Source organism: Mobula birostris, chromosome 21, assembly GCF_030028105.1.
Source record: "Mobula birostris isolate sMobBir1 chromosome 21, sMobBir1.hap1, whole genome shotgun sequence".
Taxonomy (NCBI): Eukaryota; Metazoa; Chordata; class Chondrichthyes; order Myliobatiformes; family Myliobatidae; genus Mobula; species Mobula birostris.
This window is the reverse complement of record NC_092390.1, coordinates 47,363,392-47,379,057: the sequence shown is the minus strand read 5'-3', so window position 1 is coordinate 47,379,057 and position 15,666 is coordinate 47,363,392. Positions and strand designations below refer to the sequence as shown.

Below are 15,666 nucleotides of genomic sequence, written 5' to 3'. Positions count from 1 at the left end.
AATTCTAGAATTGAATGATAGAGCATTGATGTGTAACCTATAATGCCCTGTGGACATCTAAAGTGCTTTACAACTAATGAGGTACTTTTGAAGCATAGTCACTATGGTAAAGCACCAATTGTAATTTATGCAAACTAATGTTTGTAAATCAGAAAATACTTTTCTTATTTATCTATTACTGTAAGTGGATTCCTTTGTTTATTCTGCCTCAGAGACTCATTTTTTTGGGCTGATATTTGTTCTGGTGTCAATTTTCTTTTGTTCCCAACTATCCTGAGGCAGCGGTCCCCAACCACCGGGCCGCGGACTGGTACTGTGCCGCAAAGCATGTGCTACCAGGCCGTGAGGAAACGATATGAGTCAGCTGCACCTTTCCTCATTCCCTGTCACGCACTGTTGAACTGGAACATAGGGTTGCTAACTGTCCCGTATTTGCCGAGGCATCCCGTATATTGAGCTAAATTGGTTTGTCCCATACGGGACCGCCCTTGTCCTGTATTTCCCCCGCTAAGGTAGAGCATTCCTATGAAACCTTTCATGCTGAAATGGCATAAAGCAAAGAAGCAATTACCATTAATTTACATGGGAAAAATTTCTGAACATTCCCAGACCCAAAAATAACCTAACAAATCATACCAAATAACACATTAAAAACCGAAAATAAATAACACAAACATATAGTAAAAGCAGGAATGATATGATAAATACACAGCCTATATAAAGTAGAAATAATGTATGTACAGTATAGTCGGGAAGATGAAGGCGAAACCGATTTGTGGGGAAAAATCGGCATGTACACGCATGCGCACATCACATGCACATGTCATGCATGCGCACACAGGTGCAAGGCTTCATGGTCATTGTAGGCTTTCCCGGGGTAAAGTGTCCCGGGATTTGACTGCTACTTTTGTCCCTTATTTGGGAGTGAGAGAGTTGGTGACCCTAACTGTAAAAGACAATTGAGGTGAGTTTAGCCCTACTTGAACAACCCCTCCCCCCTCACCGGTCGGCCGGTCCGCAGGTCCGCAAGAATATTGTCAATATTAGACCGGTCCGCGGTGCAAAAAAGGTTAGGGACCCCTGTCCTAAGGTCATTAACTTCTTGCAAAGCCATTCCACATGTTAAGCACTTTCAAAGTAGTCAAGCATAATCTGTGATATATCAGTGGCAGTGGCAACACAAAAAAAAATGCCATCATTCATCAGAGGTTCTCACAGATTGTATTCAAGGAGAATGGTTTTGGTCATATTCTCCATGGTGACCTTCAGCTAATTTAAAGTGGGATAAAGTAAATTAGTCCTGACAAAGGGTCTCGGCCTGAAATGTTGACTGTTTATTCCTCTCCATAGATGCTGTCTGATCTGCTGAGTGTGAGCGTGTAATTGAAATGGGTTTATGGTTTATTTAACTTTTGTACTCGTGAGATAAACCTGTAACACTGGAGGGCCAATTTCATTAAATGTCCCAATAAATACCATTTGATTTCCCCTCTGCAATAAGCACTGCAAATGTTAAAAGCTATCTTGCAAGGGATTATCTACAAGACTGAAATATTTCTAACATTTCAAATATAAATAGTTACTACACCTAAATATATACATCGAGATCTCAGATAAAGCATCTGTGAGAGCACGTCATCTGTTCCAAAAAGTGCAGGAGGGATTAGGTGTTGGAAAATAGAATTTGTACAGGTTGTTGGTGTGAATCCAAATGACATTTGTATTCCTAATTACTTCTTGTAAACCATATTATAATTAAAGTTAAACACATCATGGCCTTGAACTTGAATGGTTTCTGCAAAGGCAACGCAATGGGGAAATACACAGCAAGATGATAAATATTTTGTTTGAAACTAGCCACTGCAAAATTCAGTAGTAGACAAGGGCAAACATATTGTGCATCACTGAAGGATATTCTAAGGTCATGAGCATTTCCGCTGCATTTTTCACCTTTGTGAAGTACATTGAGGCAATCTGGTAGATCTGAGTATGTGTTGGAGGAGAAGGTGGGATGCGAGTGGGTGTGTCAAATGAGAGCTGAGGCATGTTAATCAAAGTTCAAAGTTCCAAAGTTCAAAGTAAATTAATTCTCAAAGTACATATTCAAGCCCAAGATTCATTTTCTTGTTGCATACTCATTAAGTTCAAGAAGCATAATAGGATCAATGAAAGACCGCACCCAATGGAACAAATGGGGGAAGGGGGAGGGGAGGGGGAGGGGAGGGGGAGGGGAGGGGGAAAGTTGACGCTGTGCTGCTGCTTGTGTGCGGGAGGAGCGATATCTCTCTGTCCTTCATTAGTGAGAGAGAGGGCCTGTTGAGATGTCAAGGTGTTAGGATGGACAGTAGTTTTGATGGTCTATAGATAATGGTCTCTGGGGGTTTGCTGTTGCTTGGTGGGTCGTGGGGAGGATCTGATGCTTTCTGCTAGAAGAAGTGGGGGCAGGGGGAGTGGGGGAGAGGTAATGCTTTGGTGCCGCTTGTGTGTGGGAGGGGGAGGGAGGCTTTGGGATTTGAACGTTTTTCTGTCATTCATTCTTTGTTTTTTTTCCTGTTTTGTGTCTGTCTGAAAAGAATAAGGATTTCAGGTTGTGTACTCTATACATTCTCTGACATGAAATTGAAGTATTGAACCATTGAGCAAGAAGGACAAACAACAAATGTGCAAGACACAACAAACTGTGCAAATACAGAAGATAAAAAGAAATAATAATAAATAAATAAGCAATAAATATCGAGAACACAAGATGAGGAGTCCTTGAAAGAGAGTCAATATGTTGTGGGAACAGTACAGAGATGGGGCGAGTGGAATTATCCCCACCGGCTCATGGCCCGATGGTTGAGGGATATTGGTGACCAGAGCCCATGGAGTCAAGCTGGGTCATTAGAAGAAACAGGAGAGGACTTGATTGGCTGTTGGGATCAGTGGGTGGGGTTGGGGAAACAAATGAGGAATTATTTAGTGTTACCTATTGGAAAGAGTAGTAGATCTGTGATAAGATTGAGGGAGCTATCAGGCAGAAGGGTTTAGAGGAATGGTTGATATTATTAATTAAGGTGTGGGCACTTATGGTTGGGCCCAATTGACAACTGTCCATTATTTCAAGCAGAGTAATTTTTTGCACATTCCAATTACCAGAGCCTTCAACATGGCACCTGCTCATGTCAGCTTAAATTGTGCAAAGTTTTAACAAAATTTAAAGTACTTCTAAATGCAAGGAAGCTGGCTGGTAGTGCAGTGGCATCAGCGCTGGAATTTGGTGCAAGGAATCCTAAGTTTGAATCCAGCTGGCTCCCTTGCACGCTTTCCACCTGTGCTGGGTTGAGTGTCGAGCTAGCAACTCCACCTTGTAAAAATAACAAAGCTTGCTCAAAAAACGCCATCATGACGGCGTCCTGATGACTCCACTCAGAGTTAAGGGCTTTCTTCTTCTTTTTCTCTAAATACAAGGAAGCTTGGCTACTGCTTGATTGAGTCCGTACGGTGACACAAAATCATAAAAATCCTTCTAGGTCTGCATTTCATTACAGATGCCTGACATTGTTCTGTGGCAAGGCATCAGATCTAGAGGGATCAAGAGGGATGTATACATTTTCCTTTGTTTTTTAATTGAAATTGAAATTCATATCTTGCAGTAACATGGTCCTACTACTTCCAATTTATAGGTTAAAAAAAAAGTATCTCTATAACCAAACTCCTCAAAGGTAGAACCCGCAGTTTAAAGTACATGAATGGGTGAGGCAAATAAAAGCACTACAAATGATTGTTATCTCAGCATGGGAATTGAAGGGGCCTTTAAATGTTTGTTTTGGAATAGATTATTCCTTTCAAGAGCCATGCTCATTTCTTCAGCCTAGTTCTCCATAGAAATCAATGGAAAATGTTTGAAAATTACTTTTTAGAACAATAAAAAATGGGTCTCTATATTTTAATGAAAATGATCAAGGCATAAATGCACGGTCTTATCCACTAAAATGTGTTTATTAGTCAGCTACAATGTGTGCTCGAGAAGTCTGAAAGCCTTTAGTGGTGAAAACACTGGTGAAATTTCTCCGCAACAGATGAAGTTATCTTCCAAGCTAACATATGAGGGGTGATTGATAAGTTCATGGCCTAAGGTAGAAGGTGTCAATTTTAGAAAACCTAGCATGTTTATTTTTCCTACATTTACACACTTAGTCCAACGGTCCTGGAGCATACGGATCCCTTCTTTGTAGAAGTCGGCGTCTTGGAAAGTGGTGCACAGCAGGGATGATTGATAAGTTCATGGCCTAAAGTAGAAGGAGATGAGGAGAAACTTCAAACTTTCTGCATTTTCACTGGAAGAGTTGAACTGCACGTGCATGTAGCGAGAGCTGTATAACTCATCTTCTACCGTAGGCCACGAACTTATCAATCACCCCTGCTGTGGACCATCTGGAGGTCCAAGACGCTCTCGTTACACGCACGTGCAGTTCAACTCTTTGAGTGATAATGCAGAAAGTTTGAAGTTAATAATTCACCTGTTTTTACGTTAGGCCACAAACTTACCAATCACCCCTGCTGTGGACCACTTTTACAAAGAAGGGATCCGTATGCTCCAGGACCGCTGGACTAAGTGTGTAAATGTAGGAGGGGACTATGTTGAAAATAAGTGTGCTAGGTTTTCTAAAATTGACTCGTTGTACCTTAGGCCACGAACTTGTCAATCACCCCTGGTATAATCAATGCCATTATTTCCTGTATTGTGGATTATTTTAACTATTCTGCATTTTTAAATGTTTCTAAAACAAGGGCAAGAACTCAGGAGCAAAACCCCAACCACCAACGTGGATTAGTGCAACTCTGGCCACATGAGTTAGATTTGAAATAAAATCTCGCCTGACAATCTGGTGCAGATCTGAAAGAGTATTGCGTCATTGAAGATGTCATTAATCAGATGAGACAACCAACTGACATCCAGTTGGCCCTCTTGGAGGAACATAAAAGATTCTGCAAGTGTTCAAAAAAGAGATGGAAATTCTTTTTCTAAGTGATGTTTAAGAACTATGTGGCACTGTTGAAATAATTTATCTGGGTCATTATCTCATTGTCAGACCTCACTATGTGCAAATTGCCTGCTGTGTTTCTAACATTATCATAGTGAATACGTATACTGTACAAGATATTTCATTGGTTGTAAAGCAGTTTGAGCTATATTTTACGTGTAGAAGTCTCACTTTTTCGCCTTGAACATAAAGGGACATATTGATCTGCTTACTTGGAATATTCAGATGCCTGAGGTACACTGTTCATCGCCCTAGACAAGTCAGTGATTGGCAACTGCATTATCTTTCACTGCAAATCCCTTAATCCTTTAGTGATAGCTACTTGATACACAGTTTAAGGACCTTTGTCACCTGGTATCTAAACCACAACAACCAAGGTTAAATGACACTTGATGCTTCATGATCTTTTAATGCTTTATTTTGTGTATATAACAATCAGGGGTAGTAAAGATACATAATTGCATTACGGGTCTTGATCACTTTCAAGCTTGTTCTAGTTAAAGCAAGAGAAGCCGAATCAGAACCAGGTTTAATATCACTGACATATCTCGTGAAATTTGTTAACTTTACAGCAGCAGTACAATGCAATACACGATAAATATAGAGGAAAAAATAAATTACAGTCAGTAACGAGGATGTCATGAACAGAGCAAATACAAAAAGAGAAATAATGTTTGAGATCAGGAAAAGGCAATGTAACTTCATTGGACATGTAATTAGGAAAGAGGAGTTAGAATGCATGGTAATTATGGGAAAGATTGAAGGGAAGAAAGCAAGAGGAAGACAAAGACAAATGATGATGGAGACAGCAGCCAGAGAACTGGAAATGAATACCAATGAATTGATCCACTTGACCCAAAACAGGAGTGTGTGGACCATGGCAGTCAAAGCTCAAACTGGGCACGGCACCTGATGATAATGATGATATGTATGTATATTAAATAGTTAAATTAAGATAAATAATGCAAAAACAGAAATTTTAAAAAAGTAGTGAGGTAGTGTTCATAGGTTCAATGTCCATTTAGAAATCAGATGGCAGAGGGGAGGAGGCTGTTCCTGAATCACTAAGTGTGTGCCTTTAAGTTTCCGTATCTCCTTCCTCCTTGATGGTAACAATGAGAAGAGGTCATGTCCTGGTGGTGGGGGTCCTTGATGATGGAAGGCACTTTTTTAAGGCACCGCTGTCTTGAATAGTACAGAGGCTAATACCCATGATGGAACTGATTAATTTTATAACTCTCTGCAGCTTATTTTGATCCTGCGCAGTAGCCCCCTCCCCCCACCCCAATATGAAGTATCTGGCCAAATTATCTTCTTCATAGGCAATCAATACATTTTTCAGTTGTATGTTGAAATGGTGGCACTACAATCCACTAATCCATTACTGTTATCACAGGACTATGATGAGGGTAGCACAATTTCTGTTTGTGAAGGGGCATACAGTAACATAGCAATTAGCGCAACGCTATTACAGCTTGAAACGTCAGGGTTCGGCGTTCAATCCCAGCATCCTCTGTAGGGAGTCTTTATGTGTCCTCTCTGTGGAATGCATGGGTTTTTTCTGGGTGCTCTGGTTTCCTCCCACAGTCCAAAGACGTACCGGGTAAGCTAATTGATCACCGTAAACTGTCCTGTTATTACTTTCCTTCACCAGCACCTCAAATATAATTGTTTGACCTAGTAAGTAATCCTCCCATCCGTAAAGATCATATCTGAAATATGGTAAAAGCAAGATAGTTTTGGTGAAAGAATATGATAAATAATAGAATTTCATGACATTGAAGACATCGCATTGTCTATTTATATTTCTAACTTGTGAATAATACCGTAATTTAGTGAATGTAAAGTCTTTGTTTTCCTTGCAGATCATGGTAGTATTTAAACAGCTAAAATTTCATGCTGTGGAAAATATCCAATCAGACCATGTAAATTGCTTTAATGCATTGTATTTTGCTAAAAAATTGTTTATTGTTTGTTTGTGTGTTACTAATACATTAATTTATTCTAAACATTTCAGTCATCTCCCTGCATTTACTGGACCCCCTGCAGTTCGCGTACTATCCCAACTGTTCAACAGATGACGCCATTGCCATCACCCTCCACCTGGTCCTAACCCACCTGGACAAAAAAGACACGTACGTTCGAATGCTGCTCATAGACTTCAGTTCAGCATTCAACACAATCATTCCTCAGAATCTGACTGGAAAGCTGAGCTGAACACCTCCCTCTGCAACTGGATCCTAGACTTCCTGACTGGGAGACCTCAGTCAGTCTGGATTGGAAGCAGCATCTCAGACACCATCACACTGAGCATGGGGGCCCCCCAGGGCTGTGTGCTCAGTCCACTGCTGTTCACTCTGCTGACCCACAACTGTGCTGTAACACACAACTCGAACCACATCATCAAATTCACCGATGACTCGACCGTGGTGGGTCTCATCAGCAAGAACAATGCATCAGCATACAGAGAGGAGGTGCAGCGGCTAACGGACTGGTGCAGAGCCAACAACCTGTCTCTGAATGTGAACAAAACAAAAGAGATGGTTGTTGACTTCAGGAGGACACGGAGCGACTACTCTCCGCTGAGCATCGACGACTCCTCCTTAGAGATCGTTAAGAGCACCAAATTTCTTGGTGTTCACCTGGCGGAGAATCTCTCCTGGTCCCTCAACTCCAGCTCCATAGCAAAGAAAGCCCAGCAGTGTCTCTACTTTCTGCGAAGGCTGAGAAAGTCCATCTCCCACGCCCCATCCTCCCCACATTCTACAGAGGTTGTATTGAGAGCATCCTGAGCAGCTGCATCACTGCCTGGTTTGGAAATTGCACCATCTCGGATCGCAAGACCCTGCAGCGGATAGTGAGGTCAGCTGAGAAGATCATCAGGGTCTCTCTTCCCGCTATTTCAGACATTTACACCACACGTTGCATTCGCAAAGCAAACAGCATTATGAAGGACCCCACGCACCCCTCATATAAACTCTTCTCCCTCCTGCCATCTGGCAAAAGGCATCGAAGTATTCTGGCTCTCATGACCAGACTATGTAACAGTTTCTTCCCCCGAGCCATCAGACTCCCCAATACCCAGAGCCTGGACTGACACCAACCTACTGCCCTCTACCGTGCCTATTGTCTTGTTTATTATTTATTGTAGTGCCTGCACTGTTTTGTGCACTTTATGCAGTCCTGGGTAGGTCTGTAGTCTAATGTAGTTTTTGTGGTGTTTTACGTAGTTCAGTGTAGTTTTTGTATTGTTTCATGTAGCACCATGGTCCTGAAAAACGTCTTGTTTTTACTGTGTACTGTACCAGCAGTTATGATTGAAATGACAATAAAAGGTGACTTGACTTGACTTGACTTATTCTTGAAGACATAGGCTGTTTATTCAATGACACTTGAGTGAATGACCCTTTTAAAACCTAGTGGCAGCAGTTCCGTGGGCAAAGCAACTAAAAGGTTTAGGTTTCTGTTTTAGTAAAACAGGGAATACTGTTGTGAGTGATGACAATGGGCGACACAAACTTTTTCTTGGTTAGTGAGCATTTTAGTTCATGTAGTTTGCATAATGGTTACTCCTTTAGTGTGGAAGTAGGTACACATTACCGAATGATCCATGAATTAGTTTGATTCTGTTACATAATGTGATCTTCCTTTCAGTCCCAACTTCTGACAAGTGTAGGAGTAATAATACCAAGCGTTACAATTATTTGATCAGGGTAGTGGGTTTTGTGGCCTACTAATTGTTCCCCTCCATGGAGTCATAGAGATGTACAGCACAGAAACAGGCCCTTTGGCCCATCTAGTCCATGCCACGCCATGTAAGCTGCCTACACTCATTGACCTGCACAAGGACCATATCTCTCCATAACTCTACCATCCATGTACCTATCCAAACTTCTCTTAAATGTTGAAATCAAGCTCGCATGCACCATTTACGCTGGCCACTTGTTCCACATTCTCACCATCCTTTGAGTGAAGGAGGTTCCCCTCATGTTCCCCTTAAACTTTTCACCTTTCACCCTTAAACCATGACCTCTAGCTGTAGTCCCACCCACCTCAGTGGAAAAAAGCTTGCTCACAATTTACCCTATACCCCTCATACCCCTCATAATTTTGTATACCTTTCATTTATTTAATAAACCTTTAGATCAGGGACTCCCAACCTGGAGTCCATGGACCTCTCAGTTAATGGCAAGGGTGCATGGCATAAAAAAAAAAGTTGAGAACCCCTGCTTTAGATTGTTGTGATCATGGTTGTTCTATGTTGAAAGATGGCTATGTAGCATTTGATACACCGTTTGAAATTTCAATAGACTTGTCTAGTGAACATTGTCATCAAATCCCATCAGAGAAGTTAAAAGTGGTACTCATGACCTGCAGATGTACATCATCTTGTCACAGTACAGATGATATTTTATTATCCTTGCAAAATGAGTAACAGAGTAGTGGGATCTTGAGTGGGGCTAGATTCCAGTACTTTTTGTAGGATTTCTCCAACAGGCAGTCAGACTGCTAAATAGCTGCTCAACCTGACTCTGCTTTGGACACTTTTAACTTGCACTGGACACTTATAACTTGATTTTAACTGACATGAGGCTGTCATGTTTTACTGTTTATTGTTATGTTTATTATTTAGTGTTGTGTTTGTTGTGTTATGATTGCACTGCCCCTGGGAAACGCTGTCTCATTCTGCCCTGCAGAGCTGATGTACAGTTAGAATGACAATAAAGTTTTTTGAATCTTTGAACCTTTGAAAGCCACCTTCCACACATACAATACATTCTGAAAGTGATTATTGCAAATGCCTGCAAGAATTTTCACCTGTCAGTGTGCAGATGTACCTGTCATTAGAAAGAGGCCACACATAGTGTAAAAGACAATGAAAAGACCAACACTCTGTCTACTTTTGCATCTTGAAGGATAGATGACAAAAGGATGGAGGTAAGGTGAAAATTGTATATCATATTAGTTACATAATTAAGGATGGCAGAGCTAATTGAGCCACTTCCTCACAGTTCCATTGACCCAGTTTTGATCCTGATCTTTGGTGTTTTCAACGTCTCCTGTTGACTGTAACTTTTCTTCAGGTGCTCCAATTTCCTCTCATGTCCCAAAGGTTTGTGGGTAGGTAGGTTAATCGGACATTGTAATTTGCTTCTGTATGTAGATAAGTGGTAAAATGAGTTGTTAGGACAGGGGATGGAGCTGATTGAATGTGCAGAGAATAAAAGTTCAAAGTTCAAGTTCAAAGTAAAATTTATTATCAGAGTACATACATGTCACCACCCAGCTCTGAGATTCTTTTTCTGCAGGCATACCTAGTGTCACAAAAAACTGTGGGTCAATTGTTTAAGAAAAATAACAAGATGGCTTAAGTCGCAAAAGTAGATTGAGGTGCTTTTAATTACCTCAAAACAAGACAAAAACTGGGAAAAAAAATCGATATATATATATCCACCCTCAGACTAAACACAAAAGAAAACTAACCCCAAAGCCTTCGTAACCTGAGGCTTATAACTGCTAAGCCCCTCCTCCTAGATAAACCAAAAGCTAATTAACTCAATTATCCAATTAAAGATGGTATCCTCCACCATCAGCACACCTGTGCAGGTTGCTGCTGCCTCTATATGAGACAGCTCCATGCAGCAGCTCTGTTTCAGACCCAGTGATTATTACTGCTGGGGATGGGTGATTTACCGAGTGCGCCATGTGCTGTCTGTAATCAGTGACGGGCCTTCGTCACATTACCACCCTCCTCTCCTGCAGCGGCAATGTTTGGCAGTCTTGACAGAAAGTCCGCTGTGATGTTCTCCTTGCCTGCTTTGTGTCGCACACAGAACCTGAAAGGTTGAAGCTCCAGGTACCACCTAGTCACCCTGGCATTCCGGTCCTTCATTGTCTGGATCCAGGTCAGGGCTCTGTGGTCCGTCTGGAGGTCAAACTCCCTCCCTAGAAGGTAGCACCTGAGGCTGTCCAATGCCCACTTGATTGCTAGACACTCCTTCTCGATTGTGGAGTACCGGGTTTCACGGGGCAGAAGTTTCCTGCTTAGATATAACACAGGACGTTCCTCACCTGGCTCTCCCTGAGCCAGTACTGCCCCGATGCCTACACCTGAGGCATCCACCTGCACCCAACGTGGGGCTCGAACCCACGACCCTAGGATTAAGAGTCCCATGCTCTAACAACTGAGCTAGCCTGGAGAAGGGGAAACAAAAGCAAACTTACCATGTAAAGCCACAGTATCATAGCGGTTAGCACAATGCTATTACAGCTCAGGGAATTCCTGAGTTTGGAGTTTAACTCCGGCACCATTCTGTAAGGGATCTCTCTATATCCTCCTTGTGGAATTCATGGGTTTTCCCTCCCACAGTCCATGACCATGTGGGTTGCTGTTACAAAAACCTGAGTGCGCCATGTGCCGTCCATAGTCATGTGACGGGCCTTCGTCACACTTAGCAAATCTACAGAATATTATCTGTAAACTGTGAAAATCAGGAAATATAAATTGGAAACAAACTGTGCAAATGCAAATATAAATAAATAGCAATAAATAATGAGCATGAAATAACAAAATAAGGGTCCTTAAATGAGTGTAGCTCTCTGCTTCTGTTCAAGAGCCTGATGGCTGAGGGGTAGCAATTGTTCTTGAACCTAGTGGTGTGAGTCCTGGGACACCTGCATCTTCTACCTGATGGCAGGAATGAGAAAAGTGCATGGCCAGGTTGGTGAGGAACTTTGATGATGGATGCTGCTTTTCTACGGCAATTTTTCATATACATGTACTCAGTGGCTGGGAAGGTTTTACCCATGATGTACTAGGCTGATTCCAGTACCTTTTGTAGGATGTTCTGCTCAAAGCATTGGTGTTCTCAAAGTGTGCCAGTGAGCACGCTTTCCACCACACATATGTCAAGGTCTTTGATGACATGCCGAACCTCCGCAGACTCCTGAGGAAGCAAGGGCACAGTCGCGCTTTCTTCACAATAATATTTATATGATGGGTCCAGGACAGGTCTTATGAGATAGTGACACCCAGGAATTTGAAGTTACTGACCTTCTCCACGTCTGAGCTTCTGATGATTACTGGCTCATGGACCTCTGGTTTCCTTCTCCTGAAGTCTACAATCAGTTCCTTGGTCTTATTGACATTGAGTGAAAGGTTGTTGCTATTACACTACTCCGCCAAGTTTTTAATCACCCACCTGTATGCTGATTCATCACCCCTTCTAATACTGCCGACAACTGTAGTGTCATCAGCAAACTTGTATATGGTGTTGGAGTTGTACACACAGTCATAAGTCTAAAGCTAGTAGAGCAGAGGGATAGGTACACATTCCTGCGATGCTCCTGTGCTGAGGAGCTAGATGGTTGGCACAAGTCTTCAGTACTTGGCCAAGTACTCCGTCCGGACCGGATGCTTTCCTTGGATTCGCTCTCTTAAAGGCAGCCCACGTGTCATCTTCAGATACTGAAACCCAAGGATCATCAGGAGACATGGGGGAGCGCAGTGGTTCCTCCCAGTTCTGCTGGTCAAAGTGAGCACAGAAGGCATGGAGCTCATTTGGAAGTGAAGCTCTGCTGTCCTCTTTGTCACAAGATTTAATTTCGTAGGGGGTTATGGCATTCAAACCCTGCCACAGTTTTGAGCATCCCTCATTGATTCTAGTCTAGTCCAGAATTTCCACTTTACCTGAGAGATGCCTTTCCGGAGACCATACCCGCATCTTTTGTAGCATTCTTGATCTCCAGACTCTGATCTGGCTCTTAACATGTTCCGAATTTCATCCTTCATCCAGGGCTTCTGAGTGGGGAAAACCCTGAACGATTTTGTGGGGGCACATTCATTCAGAGCTGTTTTAAGTCTGTAACGATCCTGGTGTAGTCTTTCAGGTCCTCAGATTAGTTCTTGAACACGGCCCAGTCCACTGGCTCAAGGCAATCCTGTAACCGTTCCTCAGCTTTCTGTAAGCACCTCTCAGATGTCTTGATCTCTGGAGCCTTGCTGTTTAGGCTCTGTCTGTATGCAGATAGTAGGAGTACAGCCAGTTGATCTGACTTGAAAAATACAGCCTCAGGAAGGAATGACAGGTATTCCTTATTGTAACGTAGCTGTAGTCTAGCATGTTGGGATCTCTAGTGCAACAGGTTACGTGCTGGTGATAATTGGGCAGGGTTTTCTTCAAACAGGCCTGGTTAAAGTTGCAGACCATAGTTGGAAATGTGTTGGGATGGGCTGTTTCTTGCTTACAGACAGAATCATGCCGTTTCGCAAGTGCTTGCTTATAATCTATGTGAACAGGTCTGGATCATGGATGGGAACTCTCAAGGCAAGTAGAATGATCTACATTTAATCATTGGTTGTTCTAAGTCAGGGGAACAAAAAGTTGACATAACCCCAAAGTCCTTGTACCAATGAGAATTGACTAAAAAGCATATGCCACCACCAAAATGGTTCAATCTATTTTGAAAATCATAAAACCTTCTGGTCGGGTAGCTGTGTCCAGTGTGTTCGCTGTTAACTAAGTCTCAATGCAACAAACAAATGGGATTACTGTAGGAGTAACATAAATAGGTGTTTGAGAGCTAGCATGGAATTTGTGAGATGAATAGCCTGTTTCATGTTGCATGACTCTATCATGATTCAGGCATTATAGCGAGGAAAGAAAAACAATGTCAAGTATGCAGCATGGATTTATTAGCATGTTTCCCAGTAGCATATATAATGGAGAGCTTTTCATAAACATTTGATCTTTCAAATTGGTTACCAAAACAAAACTGAGAGCAATAAGTTCAGATAACTGAACTAAATAAAGTGAAGTAAGATTAAACTCACAGAATGTCTCACAAGTGTGATGACACTGCAGGAATACTTATTTGGCTGTAAAGCAGTTTGGATAATCCAAGGTTATGAAAGGTGCTATTTAATTAAGGACTGTTATCCATATTAATATCCACTGAAAAATGTCATTAAAAGTTATCGGGAGTAAGCAAGGCAGGGAGAGTAGGGCAGCAAGTTTCCTTGTGGGAGCTTTGCACTCTCTGAGTACAGCAGAAAAGCTCAGGGATGATGCTGAGTTAGCAATCGACTCTTTCAGCTGTGCTATGTTTTGGAACTTCAGAACATTAACCTAATTCAAAGGAAGGTATGGGAGTCCCAAAATGTGAGTCTAACTTCATGTTTAAGTGAGGTGCGCACATATCACGTGGTAGAATGGTGATGCATGCAATTCACATACCTTTACACATAAAAATAATGAATTATTTAAATGAACAAGAATGCTTAATCAAACAATATATTTACAAGATTGCTCAAATATTACTGAAATATTAAATACACAACAAATAGCCTTGACACTCAGCAAGTGTCTGCAGTCAAAGAAGTCGGTGGAATGCTGAAGCACAAGTCAGAGCAACTTGCAGTGCTGTGTCCAGACTACAACCTCAGTGCTGGCCCAGTTCTAGGGAGCAGGAGTGAGTGCAATTAAATGGCTGCTGTTATTAAGAGCGGAGTTACGAGGAATCAAAACAAATCAAATCAAATCAAGTTAAATTATCATTCAACCATAAATGCACACAGCCGAATGAAACAGAGTCCCTCTGGAGCCAAGGTGCAAAACATACACAGCACATTTAAAATAGTGAGCCAAAAAAAAGTCATACACACCAAAAAAAAACGTATATATATAGTCCAAGACCCTGAGCAACTTGTCCTGAAAATTGCTGGTACGTTCTCCCGGCAGTGCGCAGATGCACACAATCCAGCTTGTCATTACACCAATCAAACACTGGAGGGCAGCACTATCAGGAGAGGCCAGCCCCAACTGAGCATGGGCGCAATGCTGCACTGCCTCTGGCATCTCCTCGCCTGGACAGAAGCCGCAGCCAAGCCCATGGCTTGAGGCATGGTCCTTTCTATCAAGGCTACGTATCTCCCTCACCGTCTGTCTCACCACTAAACAAGGGAAACAGGCCTGCGGCATCTTACATTATCAAAGTCCAACAGGGTCTTGCGATCGCAAGAGGAAAGTCCAAGACAATCACCCATGGTTATACTGCGCGCCACGTTTGCACACCAACTTAGATGCCTTTGAGTAGCAGGCAGCTCCTCGGAACCTAATCCGGCTCCTCCACCAACACCCCAACCCTCTCCTCCACTAACATGACAGCCGGCTCTTCGATACCCTGGCCAGCTATTCCGATCAACGAGCAGCTTCACTGATGCGGTAGATTTGCTGTAACCGATGTTCTTGGAGTCCAATATAGTCTTGTGATCATAAAAAAAAACACATTTAACAAAAAAAAACACCTTTGGTTGGCCCCCTGAGAGGCCACTACATCCGAACACGCCACCATCTTATCAGAGGTCAGGAAAGGTCGGGGAAACCAGGTGCTTCAGTGTAGAAAGGAGACATGGGTGATACAATTTTAGAGGTATGAAAAATTGTTAATGCAATGTAATTGTGAACCTGGGGTAGTTAGTCAAACTACTTAAGTAATACTCTGCTTCAAATTTATAGATGAGCAATTAAGATGGACTGAGCTATTTTTTATCCCCGTAATTATAGAGTCACTAGGAAGGTAAAAAGATGAATACTGGATTGTCACAGCAGAAATTTGATGTACTTTTGCATTAATGATT

The 15,666-nt window shown here is 42.1% G+C and overlaps 1 non-coding gene across 1 annotated transcript; it reads right to left on the bottom strand.

The window, feature by feature from the left end:
- Positions 1 to 11,145: 11,145 nt before the first annotated feature.
- On the bottom strand, positions 11,146 to 11,227 carry trnak-cuu (transfer RNA lysine (anticodon CUU)). The gene has a single exon. It is a non-coding gene; the product is annotated as a tRNA-Lys (tRNA).
- Between the last annotated feature and the right edge of the window lie 4,439 nt (positions 11,228 to 15,666).